Here is a 17,949-nt window from a genome sequence, read left to right as displayed (position 1 = left end):
AATACAAAAAATAAAAATAAAGTTTGTCAAAGTTTTTCATTGGTCTTTTCCGCCCCTCTATGCGGCAGGTATAACAAATTGTTTATTCAGCAGAATGTTTTCTGTAATGCTATGTGGCAGGTAAACATACCATAATGGTCTATCCAGCACAATGTTTTCTGTCAAAAGCCATGTTGCTATAGAGCTTGATCTTCTCCCTCAAATGTATCATCAATCACGCTGTGACTTTCTCCTTACAAACAGGGGCGTCAATTGGGTATGGCAGGGGTATGCAGCTGTTATTATGTTGTTAAATTACAGTAAAATAAAGTGCAAAATGTAACAAAAATTTGGTCACTTTAACAAGGAATTATAATTATATTCTCCACACTTTTATTCTTCCCATCTTGACAGAATGGTATATTCCCAGGTTCCACAGATCAGCTGCAATTCATTATTGTTAATTGTGACTCGTTAACTAACATGCCAAGTTTAGCTGCACTTGAGCAACCGTTCCAGGCTGCCATATCCAGCCCAAGAAACCGTAGAAATGGGGGGGGAAATAGAATGCACTTCTAAAAATAAATGTATCATGCCTGTTGCTAAGGTATGGCAACATGACTGGTGTCTTGCACGCGCGCCTTCGCGCACGTGCAAGACACCAGTCATGTTGCCATACCTTTGCTTTTTCTGAACTGACGCCACTGCTTACAAAACTCCTGCTTTAGTTTTGTTATAGGCGGTGTCATTTAGCCATTCTATATTCCTGCAGCCAAACCTAACTACTACAGCCCACTCCTGAGTTCCATCATAGCAGCGGATTCCGCTCGCTGTCACATACAGATACAGTTATGCTGTTGAGAAGCTGTAAAGAAGTGGACCTAATTATTTAGATACTGTACATATACAGTACGTCATGATCCCCCAGTAGACCTAATGAGGCAGCCCGATGAGGCTTTTCAACAATCCCTTCGGTGTTAACTTAACTTAACCCTGCAAGGCCCAGCGTCGCTTTTGGCAACATTTTTTAAATCATTTTTTAAAAAATGTTATAATTAGTTTTCCTGTTCTTTTTTCACATTAACATCACCATTAAATCCTATTGTTTAGTATTACAATGCCATTGGCCACGATATTTGCATATAAATACCCCCCACAGAGACTGACATTCACACCTCCCAGAGAAGTTGAAATTCCAGCGTCTGGACGAACAACATCTCACTTTTTAACTGAAGCTATTCCTCACTAAAACATACGTAAAATGTTCGTGATCATTAGAATGTCTAGAACACGTGCATATGTTAATATTGTGAAAAATATCCCCAAAATGCTAATTAGAGCAAGATTTATGATTTATGATTTATGTCTATAACACCATCTGATTTTCTTAAAAAAAATTTGGCCAGTAGAAATTAATTCGGGTCTTGCAGGGTTAAATCTGAGACGGGTCCATTTGGATCCATTTTAAATGAACACTGGGGGGTTCTTGCCGTGTAGCGACAGCAAAGTATCTGTCGCCCTGATTATGCTTCCACTAGCAGTGCATCACGACATTTCCATCCCATTCCAGTAGTGTTGTCTTCTTACCCCGAGGAAAAGGAACATTCATATTGTATCTGTCAGATTGTACACTGTACCAATTACCGTACGACATGTTTGCGATGATAAGCACAACAGTTTATGTGCATATGCTCCCAAAACAGCCCCTGGCAGTATTTCTATCATATCAAACTATACACACACCCACCACAAAATAAAAACAGTCACTAAAATGTGCATGGAATGCTTTTCTGTCATTCTTGGGATTCTGTTTTCACATGAGCAGAGGGCAAAGATTGTTGATCTGCTATTTTTGAATACACATAGTATCTACAAAGGGACTTATTAGTTTTTACATTTGCAAACATGTCCTTTTTTAATGTTGGTTCATTACCATGATAATCGAATTCCACTTGATGCGATACTTACTTGACACATAGGGCCTACGTACAACTATAAGCATTTCAGTTTCTGGGAAAATAACTTGGGGTAGTGAAGGACCTGGCCATACACCATCAGACGGTCATTAGGTGTCACTGGATCTGGTAACAAACCTCAATCTGTAATAAAACGTACTTGAATTGTCTGAACGAGGCTGGTCAGTGTCCTTGAAAGCTGACATTGTCACAGACGAATGGCCATTATTAAAATATGGACTACATTTTCGTAACATCACATGGGCTTTATAAATCCAAGGCACACGATTGGTTGATTTGAGAATGCAATGGAGTGCTCTGAGGTGTTTGAATACTTCAGAAACAGAGACAATAGTGAGCCAAGCAGGGAGAATAAGAGCAGAGGAGTTATAATCCACAAATGAGATTTGTTATTTAACTGTGCATCGCTATGCAACGAGTGAGCTTTTAGATTACGTGTTTTCGCGAGTCATCGCATGACAAATAGCACTGATTTCAATATGCTCTGTGCAAATGTTCACCTTTGCACAAAAGGTGAACATTTCGTTGTTGTCGGGTGGAAACCTAACCGTATTTATAATTTTAAAAATGATTTCAAATAGTGAAAACTGAACAACTGAAAGTAGCGCTCATTCAAAATATCAAAACCTCCATCGGCTGTCCGTCCGTCCGTCCGTCCGTCACGTCACGTCACGTCACGTCACGTCACGTCACACTTTTGCCCTACTCATATCTCCGCCACCGTTGCCCCTATCCATGCCAAACTTTGCACACACACTTCTTGGCTGCCAAACCACAACCTCCACCATCATTTCTCACATGGCCCTCTTCTAGCGCCACCATGAGGCTGATTCTTGCAAAACACATTTTTGGAAAATTTCCCCTAAAATCACGCAAATTGGTACACACCAGTACCAATTGACTCATGTCATCAACATGGATCTGTCCCATTTAGCGCCACAATAAGGCAGATTCTTTCAAACACATTTTTGGACACTGCTCCTACAGATTTTGCCCTAAAATCACGCAAAGCGGTACACAGTATGTCTACAGTCATGTCATCAACATGGCCTGTCCCATTTAGCGCCACCATCAGGCCGATTTTACATGCGACCTGACAGTCGCTTATCTCCCGATTAGGGAGTCAGCTGGTGTACTGGAATAGTAGTAGTACAGTACTTGCTTTTTAAAATACAGAATATATCAAATATCTATTGAATCAAGCAACTTAAAAACTGCCTCAGGTGCACATAGACTTTAAAATGACCCCAGCAGTGTTTTAAAGTTTTACCCCTTTAACTACAGGAGCTTGTGGGTATACATAGTTAGCTTCACTAACCTCATACTGTTGTAGGCTACCTTATACCTTGCTACTGTAAATCGCTCTGGATTAAGAGCATCAGCTAAATAGAACATTGTTGTAATTTACAATTTACAATTCACCTGAATGTAGATAGGTACCTAGACAAAAACACTATACATTGGGCAGCCCACTGGCCTACTGGTCCAGGCGCTTACCACATAGGCTCTGTGTAGCCTGAGAGTGTGTCGCTGGCTGGATTCTTGTAGCCTGGCAGGGCCCGACGTCATACTGTGTTCACTCACTCATTCCTTCCACAGTAGGCTATAACGTCTGGCCTTCCCGGCATAGGCAGCGAGTATCCTGATTATTTTCTGATCGGGGCACAACTTCCTGACAACAAGTGAAAAGCTTTCCCTGATTGGTCCATGTGTAGACGGTGACGTAGATGCATGCTGCAGCATTTTCAAAACAACAATGGTTGCCCTCGCGATGCAACAAGTGTAACATTTAACGCTCTAACGATAAAACAAGCAATAGGTGCAGTTATTTCAGAGTTGGAATCAATTACAACAATTAAAAAGGACCACAGGGGATGCGCTAGCGGAGTTCATTGGCCGAAAAGACGTGTTTGTTTGCCTTTCTTCCAACTGGCTGAGAGATGTTTTGCTACGCTGATTGGCTATAGGAGTATGTCTGTCATGGCAAGTACTCCCGCCCACTTTTCAAGCTGCCAATAGGCCGAAGGCCAGACGTTATACTGGGGAAGGAGTGAGTGAGTGAACGCAGTATGACGTATGGCCCCGCCAGGCTAGGATTCTTGATCCCAACTACCGTACCTTTGCTGCGTGTCACTCCCCATCTCTCCCACATTTCCTGTCAGTCTACTAAAAAAAATCTCATCTCATCTCATTCAATCACTCAATGTTGAGTGCTCGTCTGAAAGATGCTCTCTGATGATTCAGAGAGGTGCGTGGTTCAATTCCTTGAACTATCAGCTATTTGGTTCATAAAAGAAAATGAACAAAAGATTCAATAAAAACAAACATGTTCTATTGCACCATTTACCATCTTCTGACACACCAAGGCTATGCTTTTATCAAAAAGCTTTTATTCATACAAACATTGAAGCGCTTTAAAAATAACAGCCTGTCTCCACTACTCTTCTCACAAACAACATGGGCCAGGGACCCATGCACAGAACAAACATACCTACTTCATGTTTTCTCAATATCAAAATCAATGCCTGTGCCAGGGACGTGCTGGCCATTGGGAAAAGCGGGACAACTCCCGAACGGCGGTTCATTCCTGGCCGGTCCAGGCCGGCCATTAGGAAAAAAAAAAAAAAAAATGTCGGCCTACGTTCCATTTTGGGGGCTGGGCGGCCAACAAAGTAAATCGTCACTGTCGGGCAGAAACCTTGTATCTCCAAGTTTCAAATTTGTACATTTTTTCGCACAGCAAAGCCCTGCTTCATCATACAAGGTAGTGAAAACAAAAGTAGTGAAAACAGCAGATCTACAAGCACACAACGCCTCACACCGCGAGGCGTTGTGTGCTTGTAGATTGGCTGTTTTCACTAGTTTAAATCAATTTTTTAAATGATAAATACAAAACAAACGGTTTTGGACATACAAGGTTTCCACCCGACAACGATGAAATATAACTCATGTACAGTAATTGGCCCACTGGCTTGTCAATTGTCATGATCTGAAATGGCAAATCTTTGAGTAGCAGAGAGATCTCTCTCTATAGCGCGCAATGAGGGCCTCTCCAACTCGTTTTCTCGGGCTGAATCAGGGGCCTAGCACGTCCCATAAGGTTAGTGAAATAAAGGATTGGCACAGGAATTATTCCATCACAACATTATAGTCCTCAGCCACATTAAGTACAAAGTAGCTTCAATGTAGTGAGATATTTTGGTCAGACGTGTCCAGATGCCAGGGTGAGAACCACTTTAATCATTAATAATGAAGTATGACTGGAGGAACACAGCCTCTCCACATGTGCACAAACACACGCACACGCACACGCACACACACACACACACACCCACAGCAAAAAATATGTGCTCCTCTTCCCAAATCACAGACCAGGGAGAAATGAAAACACAGACACACACGCACGCACGCACGCACGCACACACACACACACACACACACACACACACACACACACACACACACACACACACACACACACACACACACACACGGCCGCTACTAGGGAGCAGGGGCAGACAAAGTACTTAACCCCAGTACTTAAGTACAGATAGTTCTGTTCAAATATTACTCAAGTAAAAGTTGCTCTGTCAGATTTGTACTCGAGTTAAAGTACTGGAGCATTTGAATATACGAAGGCCTAAAGTACGTATATATTCAAATGTACATACAAGTACTGAAGTATCCGAGAAGCAAAAATGAAAAAAAAAAAAAAAAAAAAAAACAGTTTTCTTTTTAATATCTATCTACTGTACAAGCTTGCAATGCGTTGCGATCTTAGTTGTAGACAGGCTATTTTCACAATTTGAAATACAGAGCCAATTGTTAATTCACAGTATAGGCCTACTATTTCCCTTCCTAAGAAATGTAGTGGGGTGAAAGTACCCAAAATTACTACACAAAAAAAAGTGCAGATACTCACAGAAATGTACTCTTAAGTACAGTAATGGAGTAACATTGTTTGCCTACTTGTCCCCCACTGCAAGGAGCCACTTGTAACTCCACAGTTACTCCACATTACCTCGCACTGCATCCTCCGCTGTTTATTGAGCAATAAAGTCTATAAAGCGTGACATTTCACTTATAAGTAACAGAGTATTTCTATATTGCATGTATTGATTGCATGTATTGATGCCTAAGACGCATCTTAAACATCAGGTGGCCAGAGAAAATATCAAACGCCAGCCTGTTGGAGAAAACCAACCAGAATTCCATCAGCCAGGATGTGAAGAAGAGGAAGTGGGGGTGGATTGGACAGTGGACACACCCCCTGTAAACACTCAGAATACATCACTAGGCAAGCGCTGGACTGGAATCCACAGGGCAAAAGGAAAGTGGGGAGGCCAAAGCAGACCTGGAGAAGATCAGTTGAGAGTGAGGCAAAAGCAACCGGACTATCGTGGGCCCAACTGAAGAAAACTGCCCAAAACAGAGTCCGATGGCGGGGTGTGATTGCGGCCCTATGCTCCACCTAGGAGCCTACAGGAATAAGTCAAAGTCATGTATTGATACTTTCACTTAAGTAAAACATTTGAGTACTTTTTCCACCACCACTGCCCCCTGTGGTGTGGGGTGACAGCACAGCTGTCACATCCATAGAGGCGTCTCCCGTCTTGTTTCAGGAGCAGCACAGCAGATTTAAGCCCCTTCTCCATCCGACCAGTCAGTCACCAGACCCGAAACGTTCACTTTCGCAATCTTTTAGGCTAGTTTCAAGGTACTGACGTAAATCTTTCTGTGTGTGGAGTGGAGGTAATTAAACCTAATTTCCCTGAGAAGGAGGGAGGGAGGGCGGACGGACGGACGCTTGGGCCCATCTCTGACTTAACACACGTTCAAACGGATTAGCGGGAAAGTTGTGATCAAAGGCGGCGGAGAGGAGAGGAGGCTGAGACTCCTCCAGAGTCCAGACCCCGTGCTGTGCTGTGACCTGAACCCACCTGCCCTACACAGCCTGATTATTTTTTTCTTCTTTTGACCCATTAATAGCAAGGTTCAGGTGGGGACAGGACATTTGTTAAGCGGTCGCATCGCACGACAATGAATTGTGGGGTTAAATATAAGCTGAAGGATGGGGCCCGCTTATGACTGCTTGTATGGGACTAGAGTCAGGGGGATTTGGCGTTAAAGCCACCCGTCCAAATGATTTGTTGGAGATGCTGCGCGCGGCATTAATCAAGTTGTTACAACCTCAGAGTCTGTGGGGACGGGAGGGCGGGGCAAAAAGCCACAAATACATACAGGGATTGAACCGGTGGCCTTGATGGACCTCTGCTTTTTGCGCCTGGTTTCTTTAAATAACGAGAGCGGGGCGGCACATCTGGTCCGACCGCGATGGAATTTAATCATCTTGAATGTCAGATACTGTAACAACAAGACATGTTTTGCCTCGTTGAATCTAGGCTTAGGCTTTTTATGTGGCTTTCTCTGTGGAAGGCTCCAAAGGCATAGGCCTGTATATTAAAAATATGCAGCAGCCATCTCCAAATTAAAATGTTCCTGTCCCTGCTATATCCTCTCATCCCCATGTACCAACAAATTAAATATCATGGAGCCACCATGAAACCCGGCAAAATGTATCATTATTATTACAGTCCTTTGTTAACTCATTCTGTGCCTATCCCGAACATGTTCGGGATATGTTCAATCCAAAACAATTTTTTTTTATTAATTGACTTACCCTGAGCTGCTTGTAGAGTCGTGGGTGGTCCTGGCTCGTCCTACGCTAGCCAGCTAGCCATTTTACATGGTCCGACGATATATTCCATTAAAAATGGTTTAAAATACATTTTTGAGACCCCCAATGTTCACCGAATGTTCAGCGCCTCTTCCGGAACGTAGTCCAGTGTGCCTATCCCGAACATGTTCGGGATTTTTAATGAAATGAATAAAATGATCCGAGGCCTTCTGAAGCCTGAGCCTAAATTTAAAATCCAGTGGTCCAAATCCTGGGGAAGCCATGCCGGCCGTGAGCCGCGAACGTAGCCGCGAATCGCCGCCGAATCCAATGAAAAACCACATCTTTGGAGGCCCATATCTCTGGATTGTGTTTTTAGGGATGTGGCGCGAGGTTTATTTACGGCGAAATCGCCGAAAAATGATCTTTAAAATGACAAAATGGGAATAGCTATTCTGTTAGCATTATCATCCGGGACATTTCCATGACGTGCACGAACGTGAGCACGCGCGTCACTGCAACGTGAGTCCCCGGATGCTAATGCAGTCCCCTATGGGAGAAAGTCTGGCATTCTTTGGCGCCATCTAGGGGCTGGCACTGGTAGGGTTAATAACAAATAATTATTTCATTTCATTTTTATCAAGTCGGGAAAATGTACTTGATTCGACAGCCAACGTAAGTGTGGCTGCAAATCCTATTAATTTGATAAAAATAATTGAAAAAAATTGTAGATCGTCTAATTTCGCTATCCATCGCATGACTATATGTTTAAGGCCTTTATTAATCCCACGATGGAAATTCAGTTTGAGGTTCACCCATGAATGACAGCTGCTGAGGAGTGCATGCTCAGGGGAGCTGTTAGGGGGGGTTAAGTGTCTTCGACGCTCCGACACGAATACTGGGAATGACGGGATCTCTCTCTGCAGACTAAGCTACGGCCGCACCACAACAGTGTTTAACAGTCGTGTGAGCACCCGAGAATTGTCAGTGAGCAGCTGGGGACGTGCTGGGCCCCTGATTCAGCCCGGGAAAAAGAGTTGCAGAGGCCCTCATGGCGCGCTATGGAGAGATCTCTCTCTCTATAGCGCTGCTGCTGCTACTCAAAGATTTGCCATTTCAGATCATGACAAGTGACAAGCCAGTGGGCCAATTACATGAGTTATGTTTCGTCGTTGTCGGGTGGAAACCTTCTATGTCCAAAACCATTTGTTTTGTATTTATCATTTTAAAAATGATTTAAACTAGTGAAAACAGCCGATGTGTGCTTGTAGATCTGCTGTTTTCACTACTTTTGTGCGACAGCCTTTTATGATGAAGCAGGGCTTTGCTTTGCGAAACAAATTACAAATTTGAAACTTGGGAGACAAGCTTTCTGCCCGACAGTGATGATTTACTTTGCTGGCCGCCCAGCCCCCAAAATGGAACGAAGGTCGACATTTTATTTTTTATTTTTTTCCTAATGGCCGGCCTGGACCGGCCAGGAATGAACCGGCCGTTCGGGAGTTGTCCCGCCTTTCCCAATGGCCAGCACGTCCCTGGTGAGCAGAGTGCAAAGTGTAACATCAATAAACGAATCCAGCGCTGGACTGCTTCCAGTGTTACAATGTTATGGAAATGCGTGGTGTCTTGGTCGAATGTTCCCCGGCTGGTACCAGCGAGACGTCTAAGTGAGACCCTTGATGTCATCTTTTGGCTCTAGGTGTTGATTGAAGGACAAGTGACCTTGTTGGAACTCCATGGCGCTTGTTGTTGTTGTCAGCAATCACGTTCAGTTCCTTTTTCGTTTCCCTGTTGCAGTGTTGATTTTGTCGGCTAAAACTATGACACATTTTTTTACAAAAACTAAGCTATGATGACTAAAGCTAAGACTAAATATATTGTCAATATTGTCAACAAATAAATAAACAGATTAAAATGTTAGGTATAGGGACTAGTGGCAAAGATATCCAGTAAAACTTAATGACAAATCATTTTATGTAACACACATCTCACTAAATATGTAAAATAATAAATGGCAACAAACAACTACATTCTAGTACTGTATAGTATGAGGTACAAACAAACATTAGCTGGTGACATAAATAACCTACAAATACATTTACAAACAAGGCTTAACCATATCAAATAACAAACAATGCAATGTCCAGTACTTCAAATAACAAACCTACCTGTATGCACCCACACACACACACACACACACACACACACACACACACACACACACACACACACACACACACACACACACACACACACACACACACACACACACACACACACAGCAAATAATAAAAAGGGACTGTAGCTAGGGCTGTCACGATTATGACATTTTACATGACGATTAATTGTCACTCAAATAATTGCGATTAACAATTTAATTGTGTTTTTGTCGTTGACAATTACATTTCTGTTTGGCTTTTAGGCTTTGAAGTTGCACATGGTAGATATGACACATAACCTAAATATACAAAGAAATTACTGACATATTTGGCAGATGGCGCGACCTCACCCTTTAGGGAGACGTCGCTTTTCGCCCTTAGGCATCTTAGATTCCAGAAAGAAGAGGCAATAAACAATTATTAGGTGGGGTCAATGAGGACTTTCCTACTCGGAATGAAGAGTTTTTTCTGTATCACATATTAGACTTGGCTACTGTATGTACAGGAAGGAAGGGGCCAAGCATAATAATGATTGTGTTTTTAATGCACCATATCTGTGAGTTCACGTTACCCTCAACATGCTGAGTGAGCATCCTCACCCATCTGATCCTTCCCATTAAATATATACAGCACCGGGGAGCAAAGGATTACATGGAACAGGTTTTCGGGTAAATGATAAAAAAGTGAAATGTAAAGGTGTCATCTGATTACAGATAACATTCAGAAAATTAGGGGATTACTTCTGGGCTTATTTGAAGGGAAAGTAGAATTTGAAGCGGAACTGGCCTACAGTATATGATATGTTTGTAATAATGTCCTACTACTGTATCTTTAACTCTTTCTCAGCCACGGGAAGCCCACTTAATATTAAAACCGGATTAAACCGTACTTCATCTGTACTCGAATTAGCCGACCGGAATTTTCCGTACTAGGTCATTAAAACCGAAATAAATGAGAATTATCAACAAAAAAAAAAGAAAAGAAAAAAACGATTGGTAGCTGTCCTCAGTCTCTTCTTCGGCTGGTCTAAAAAGATCATTCTCTCAACCCTTGCACCGGAAGTGCCGCGCAGTGAGCTTGTAGATCTGCTATTTTTGAGAAATCGCGAAAAGTTGTGCAAGTCTAATATTTTAAAAGTTTTTTTTTTTTAATGTTTCTATGTCAGTGGTGCTCAAACTTTTTCATGTGAAGAACCCCCAAAATGATATGTATTTGGCCACGGATTTTCATTTTTTCATTTCATTTGAAGGCTGGGAATCATAGCTACAAAATTGGTTGTGGACATTGACCCAACAGTTTTGAAGATATGGCTTATAGAATGATGCCATGCTGAAATACTACTTTTGAGATATTCAAGTTCTAAATTTGGGAGGACCAACAGAATTATGTCCCGATCTCTCACAGTAATTTAAAAAAGTCTTATTTACATGCAGAGTTAAGCTCTGGCGTTTAAGTGAAATGTAGCCTGATATTTTGTGCTTTTGTGGCTTTACACATTTTAGAAAAAAAAAAAAAAGTAATTTCAGCTGTGGTCTAAAGTAGTGGCTTCCGAAATGACTGCCCCAGTGTCATGCTCAATTACAAATATTTAGTTCCAGTGACCTCCAGAAGCAACATTTTTGTTACAAATGTCCGCTTAAAAAAATCCATATATTCAAAGATTTTCAAAATTTTCACGGCTTTTAAAAAATAGCAGATCTACAAGTGCACCGAGTGCTACGCTGTGAGCTTGTACAGTATATGTGCTATTTTTCAATAGCTAAAGTATAACATAATGAAGGCCCCTCCACCTTGGGCCCTAGTAACTCAGTCCCACTTTTCCCCCCCTTGTGACGGCCCTGGTCGTGAGGTGTTTTTTTTATTATTATTCATTTTTGTTATCTCATTGTGTGGTGTCCTAATGAGAGCATGCAGACAGAACGAGTCTATTCTGTCTCCCTGCTCTTCTATCCACCTGTTTCCGCAAGTCTTTACTGTAGCATTATCTGCGGGACACTTCCGGTTAACAGCAGACATACAAGCTCATGTCGAGCTTGTAGAGCACACTCGGCTGCGGCGCCGGAAATGCCGCTTCTGCGCAATGCACGATGGGATGTTGGAAACTTGTGGATAGGCCATATGGCAGTGGGCGTGGTTTTTTTCTGGGCTGGTCGTTATTCGCAAACCAATAATTTGATGACCAGCATTGGTTCCCTAGGGAGACACAAAGAGTCCCCTCAAATTATTGGCTTATAGGAATGCAAAAAATAAATAAAAAATCAAGTCTCCTGCTGGGAATAGGAAAAATGATAGGAAACAAGTCATTTTGGGGGTGAACTATCCCTTTAACGCTTGAGCACACATGCAGAAATGGAAGACTCTGTCCTTGGACTGAGAGGCCATTCTTCTCCTTGGGAGTGTCTGGAGACTGTGGAGAGGACACCTTTTCAGGAGGGCAAACCAGAAATGTTGCATTACGTGTTGGCAAACACAGCCGTGAGTGTTGACATTGTGCAAAGGCATGGGATGTTATTCACTAAGCCCCTAGGTTACCTATACACAAAGTACACAGAGCCAAACACACATCTGCCATTAGAACTGTGGTAGGCCTGGATGGAATTGTTCAGTTTGACTCTCCAGTTTGTACTGTCTGGAATCATTCAAATTCCTGGCTGTCCGTTTTCTCCCAGGACCTCAGGTGGGACGAGACCAGGGGCATAGTTCCTCCGATTTAAAATGACTCCAATACGGAACTAAAACCTCCTATGATTGGCCGCTAGTTGCGCTGTTTTCCCCCCCGGCCAATCGCAAAAAGAATTGTTCTCCATTGGACACCATTCATTTTCCCCTTTCGTTTTCTAACCTTAATTAACATTTTCATAAATACTTTATGGTTCCTATCGCTAGTTAAAAATTGCCTTTCAATCACGATTATATGCGTTTTGTAAAAATAAGGTCCCATTTATGTTAAAATTGATGATAAAGTTGCGGGGGGCTTGGCCAACTAAACTAATACCAGCCGGCTGTGTTCTTCTTTGTGTGCTGTATTTCGGGAGGCTCCGACCACATTCTCCCATGTATCCCTGCGGTTGCACGTGACCGTTGGCAGCCAATAGCATCCTCTGGTGCCTTTACAATCTATGATAACACCCATGCCAAGGACCCATATTGTGTCATTTGCGCTGCATAGAAACCAATGGCTTCGCTTTGTCCATATCTTTTATACAGTCTATGGACGAGACCCATCTCCAAGAGGGACGTGTTCATTTTGACAACAAATTAACACTGCTCACAACGCTTGACGCGTGTGTTGTGAGAAAATGACATGTCTTTTAGTTCTACTGTATCTATTCTCCACTTTAGTCTATTTTTATTTGTTCACAAAATTGTCAATTATATTTTGTCTTCGTTTTAGTCATCATAGGTTAGTTTTCATTTTGTTTTCGTCAGAGAAAAAAAAAGTAGTCGACAAACGTTTTTCGTCATAGTTTTAGTCTACGAAATGAACACTTCAGCAGAGGATGATCTCCATCCTCCAAACCATGGTCCATGCAGCTCTAGGCCTCATCCTATCCATCACCGTTTGGTTCACTGCCTCTGGTTCTCTGCCCGCAGCGGGATCGTCCGGTCAGCCGATAGGGTCATCGGCTTGCAACTGGCCATCTCTCCCGGCCCTGCTCCCCCCCATGCAGTTACCAACGAGCGAGCAGGAAAGATTAGCCCATCACGGACTCCTCTCAACCCCAGACAAAAGCTGCCTTCCGGCGAAACACATTTGGTCTATCAAGTCCACTTCTTTGCACCATGTGAACACTGTTCTCCCAAAGGCAGTGAGGCCCGCTGCGCCCCCACTGCCAGGTCTCTGGTATTCGGGCTAACCCAGTGGCGTCAGTTCAGTAAAAGCTAGGGTATGGCAAAGATGGGAGTCCTCATGGAAAAGGGGCATTACATTTTGTATAATATGGTTTCTATTGTGAAAATAGCAGATCTACATGCTCACAACGCCTCGCGCTGCGAGGTGTTGTGAGCATGTAGATCGGCTATTTTCACAATGTCTGATTTTTTTTTTTAGTTTTGTCAGTTTTTACACAGGTTTCTACGGTTTCTTGGGCTGGATATGGCAGCCTGGAATGGGTGTTCAAGTGCAGCTAAACTTAACATGTTAGTAAATGGGAGAGTGTTTTCTGCTGGTGATTCAGTCAGAGTGTATCAAAGCGTGCGTTCGTAAATGCGCACCGGGTGTGGTTAGGGTTAGGGGTTATGGTTAGGTTTAGGCATAGTTTTACTGAGGTTAAGGTTAGGGTTAGGGTTAGGGTTAGGCATAGTTTTACTGAGGTTAGGGTTAGGATTAAGGTTAGGTTTAGGCACTCACTACACTGAGCACACAACCGGTGCGCATTTCCGAACGCACCCTTTGATACGCTCGGACTGAAACACCAGTAGAAAACACCATCCCGTTAGTAAATGTGACACAATTAACAATAATGCATTGCACCTGTGCAGCTGACCTGCAGAACCTGGGAATATACCATTTTGTCAAGCTGGGGAGAACACAAGTGTGGAGAATATAATTATAATACCTTGTTAAAGTGACAATTTTGTTAAATTTTGCATGTGTAGTTATTTTACTGTAATTTAACAACATTATAACCAGATCAAATAGACAAAGAGACATTCATGTATTTATATTTAAAAATAACGTTTATCTTCCCCCCTGGACCCAGGGTATGGCAGCTGCATACCCCTGCCATACCCAATTGACGCCCCTGGGCTAACCCCACCCCCACCATCAGTGGATGTACATGGTAAATGTATATGCTGCTGCCATGTGTGGATGTGCACATCCATGCAGCAATCCTTTGTGGGATGAGGGCACACTTGATGAGTATTCAATACAACAAGTTCATGACTCGTGTTTAATTATTCATACCAGTTCAATGTGGAATGTATTAGGCCTATACTGTATACTTGTACTGGAAGTACAAGTATACAGTATAGGCCTAATACATTCCATTCTGTGTACAACGAGTGCAAAAATTAATATTTATCTTCCCATGTTGCCCATATTAGCCTCTATGTTGCTTAATATAGTTTCTATGCTTTCTTTACCTTGATTCTTTTGATAAAGTATTGGTCTGTTTGTTATTCTGTCGTTATTCAGTGTAATGAACCAATTGGGGGAAATCTCACTTTTTCTACATTTCATTACTTTTGATCAGGTCACATGTGTACAAATAGGCCAGATGTTGATGACAGGACTCTAGACATACTGTACCGCTTTGCGTGATTTTAGGGCAAAATGTGTAGGAGCAGTGTCCAAAAATGTGTTTTGCAAGAATCTGCTTCATGGTGGCGCTAGAAGAGGGGCATGTGGGAAATGAGGGGTGGAGGTTGTAGTTTGGCAGCCAAGGAGTGTGTGTGACGTGATGGACAGACTGACTGACAGACAGCCGGTGGAGGTTTTGATAGTAACTGCGACCTGATGGTCGCAATAACTCTGATTCTCATTTTCAAAATGTCAAGTTGTTTACTGTAAAAATGTATTGATGGCCGGATGTACATTCAGGTACAGTATCATAGCAACAACTCAGAAAGAATGAAAGACAAGAGAGGTGCAGGACAGGTAAGAGTTAAGGTTCTCCTGGGCAACTAAACTGGAAATGTATTGAAACCGACATTGTAGAACTTCTCACCGACTAAACATTGCTCATGCTGGTTAATTATCTCCACCAGGCTGGGAGGCCAGGAGGTGGCCATTATGAGATCCTGTCTGTCTGTGTCTGATTTGATCTATGTGGACGTTATGTTAAAAAAAAAGAGAAGTACATGAAATATATTCTTTCAACAGTGGTGGAAAAAGTACTCACATATTTGACTTAAAGGTTCTACACCATGCATTTAAAAATAATTTATATAACATTGTTTGTGTCCCAAAAACGTTTTTCAAAAGGTTTGAGGCTAAATTACCACTCCTGAATACAGAGCCCCTGTCATTTCTGCCTGGCTTTCAGAGCATTTTCAGCAGCTGTACCACCTTGTCCTGAGTGGGAGGACTGCGCTATTGAACCAGTTTTTGCCCCACACTCCTCCCCACCTCCTGCTCAGCAGGCCTGCCCACCCCTCCCCAACCCTCTCCCAGCTCCTCCTGCCTCCTTCTCAGGCCTGCCCACCCCTCCCCAACCCTCTCCCAGCTCCTCCTGCCTCCTTCTCACGCCTGCCCACCCCTCCCCAACCCCCACTCAGCACAGCAGTATTTTAGTCTGACATCACTGCGATGTCACCTGTGATGTCACAGTGATGTGTCAGGGGAATCAATCAGACGTTACGCGTATACATACATACATACATACATACATCATACACATACATACACCCTGAACAGATTTTAATTTGCTTCATTCAGTTTTCATTCATTCAGATATTTGATGTAAATTTTATCTGGTCCTCCCTGTCCAGGGCCCCTCCCCATACACACCCAATGTAACTTCAAACTCCATTTTAACCATGATAGAATCATCAAAAACACACATTATTTTTTTCTGGTGACTCATAAATAATACCCTCCTAATACGTGTTCATAAAAGCCTGATTAGACCAAAAAATTACCAAAAGTTTCTTTTGAAAGTGAAATATCCCTTTAAAATGTTCAGGAAAAAAAGAGTGGGGCAGGTTACGGTATGTCAACAGACAGAGAACTGCTGGTTTATTTAAACACTTCTCTTGTGCAATTGTGGAATGCCTGAGTAGCTTCTCGGGCATTCCGGTTTGGGACGAATTCTTCAAATGTCAGAAGTTTTTACTGTGTGTATACAGTTAGTTATGTTATCAATGTAACTGAGAGGTTGTTCCCAGATGACCTAAAGGCACCATATGGTGTAAAAAGCTTTTTTCTTTGCAGAAAATAGCGACGCAGTATAAAACATATTCTTTGTGAGCTACTGTGTACAGAGAAGCTTATGCACAGTTACACTATCTTCAGACAGAGACCTTGAGGATCCTCATGAAAAGACGGGAAAAGGAGTCCCATGTGTTGCTTTTCATACTTGATATCTTCAGAAACTGTTGGGTAGTATCGTATTGATGTTTCCAATATGCCAAGTTGATATTATACTGTGACTGCATTTTTTTTTCAAGCAATTTCCAAAGCAATAACAACATTGACCTCAAATGCCTCAAAAAAGGAATTATTGTAGGCTTATTATCTCTGGAAGGTGGGATAGGCGGTGTTTGGGAAAATAATGAGGACACCAGACTGGATGAAGACACTTGGATTAAACTCTGAAAGCGGTGTGCTTATGAATGGATTTTTGATATCGTTTTTCTGTTGTTAATCCTGGAACCCCATTCTCTTCAATTTATCAAGTGTTCTGTTCATAATTGCATTTTTCATTCAACATGAAGGAATCCGTCAAACTAAAAAATCCCTGTGAATTCGTGAGTGAGTAATTGATAGAAGAAGTGGGTGCGTGTGTGCGTGCGTGTGTGTAGAGCAGGGGTTCCCAAACATTTTTGTCTGAGGGCACCCCATATTTATATATTTTTTAATCCGAGGCACCCCTACATTATAATTTTCACTCCCAGCACCTTGTATGTAATCTTGTATGTCCAAAACCGTTCATTTTGTATTTATCATCTATAAAATGTACTAAACTAGTTAAAACAGCAGCGGCTGTTTTCACTAGTTTTGTGCAACAGTCTTGTATGATGAAGCAGGGCTTTGCTTTATCAAAAGACGTACACATTTGAAACTTGGAGATACGAGGTTTCTGCCCGACAATGACGATATTTTAGTGATTATGTTGCGAGGAAAACGTTGAGATAATAGCCATTTTGGTTAGAACTGACTGAAAATAAACGTTGTACTTCAAGTTTAAAATGATACTAAATATTTTTTCAAGTGTTCAAATAAATTCCAAATATTATCAAATTATCTCGCAGCATCCCTGGACTGCCGTCACGGCACCCCAGGATGCCCAGTCACCCACTTTGAAAACCCCTGGTGTAGAGGGTCCTTTAGTGCAGATATCTGTCAGATATCGGTCCATGGAGAAAGCCTAAGTCAATAGTCAGTGCAGTTTCAATACGCTACTTATTTGTTGCGTGTTAAAGACATTTATTATTTATAAAAATCTAATATTTTCGTGCCTGTGTGTGTGTGTTATAATAGATAACCCATCAC

The sequence above is a fragment of the Nannobrachium achirus genome (genome assembly GCF_963921795.1).
Source record: "Nannobrachium achirus genome assembly, chromosome: 21".
Taxonomy (NCBI): domain Eukaryota; kingdom Metazoa; phylum Chordata; class Actinopteri; order Myctophiformes; family Myctophidae; genus Nannobrachium; species Nannobrachium achirus.
The sequence above is the reverse complement of the archived record's forward strand: the minus strand, read 5'-3'. Positions refer to the sequence as shown.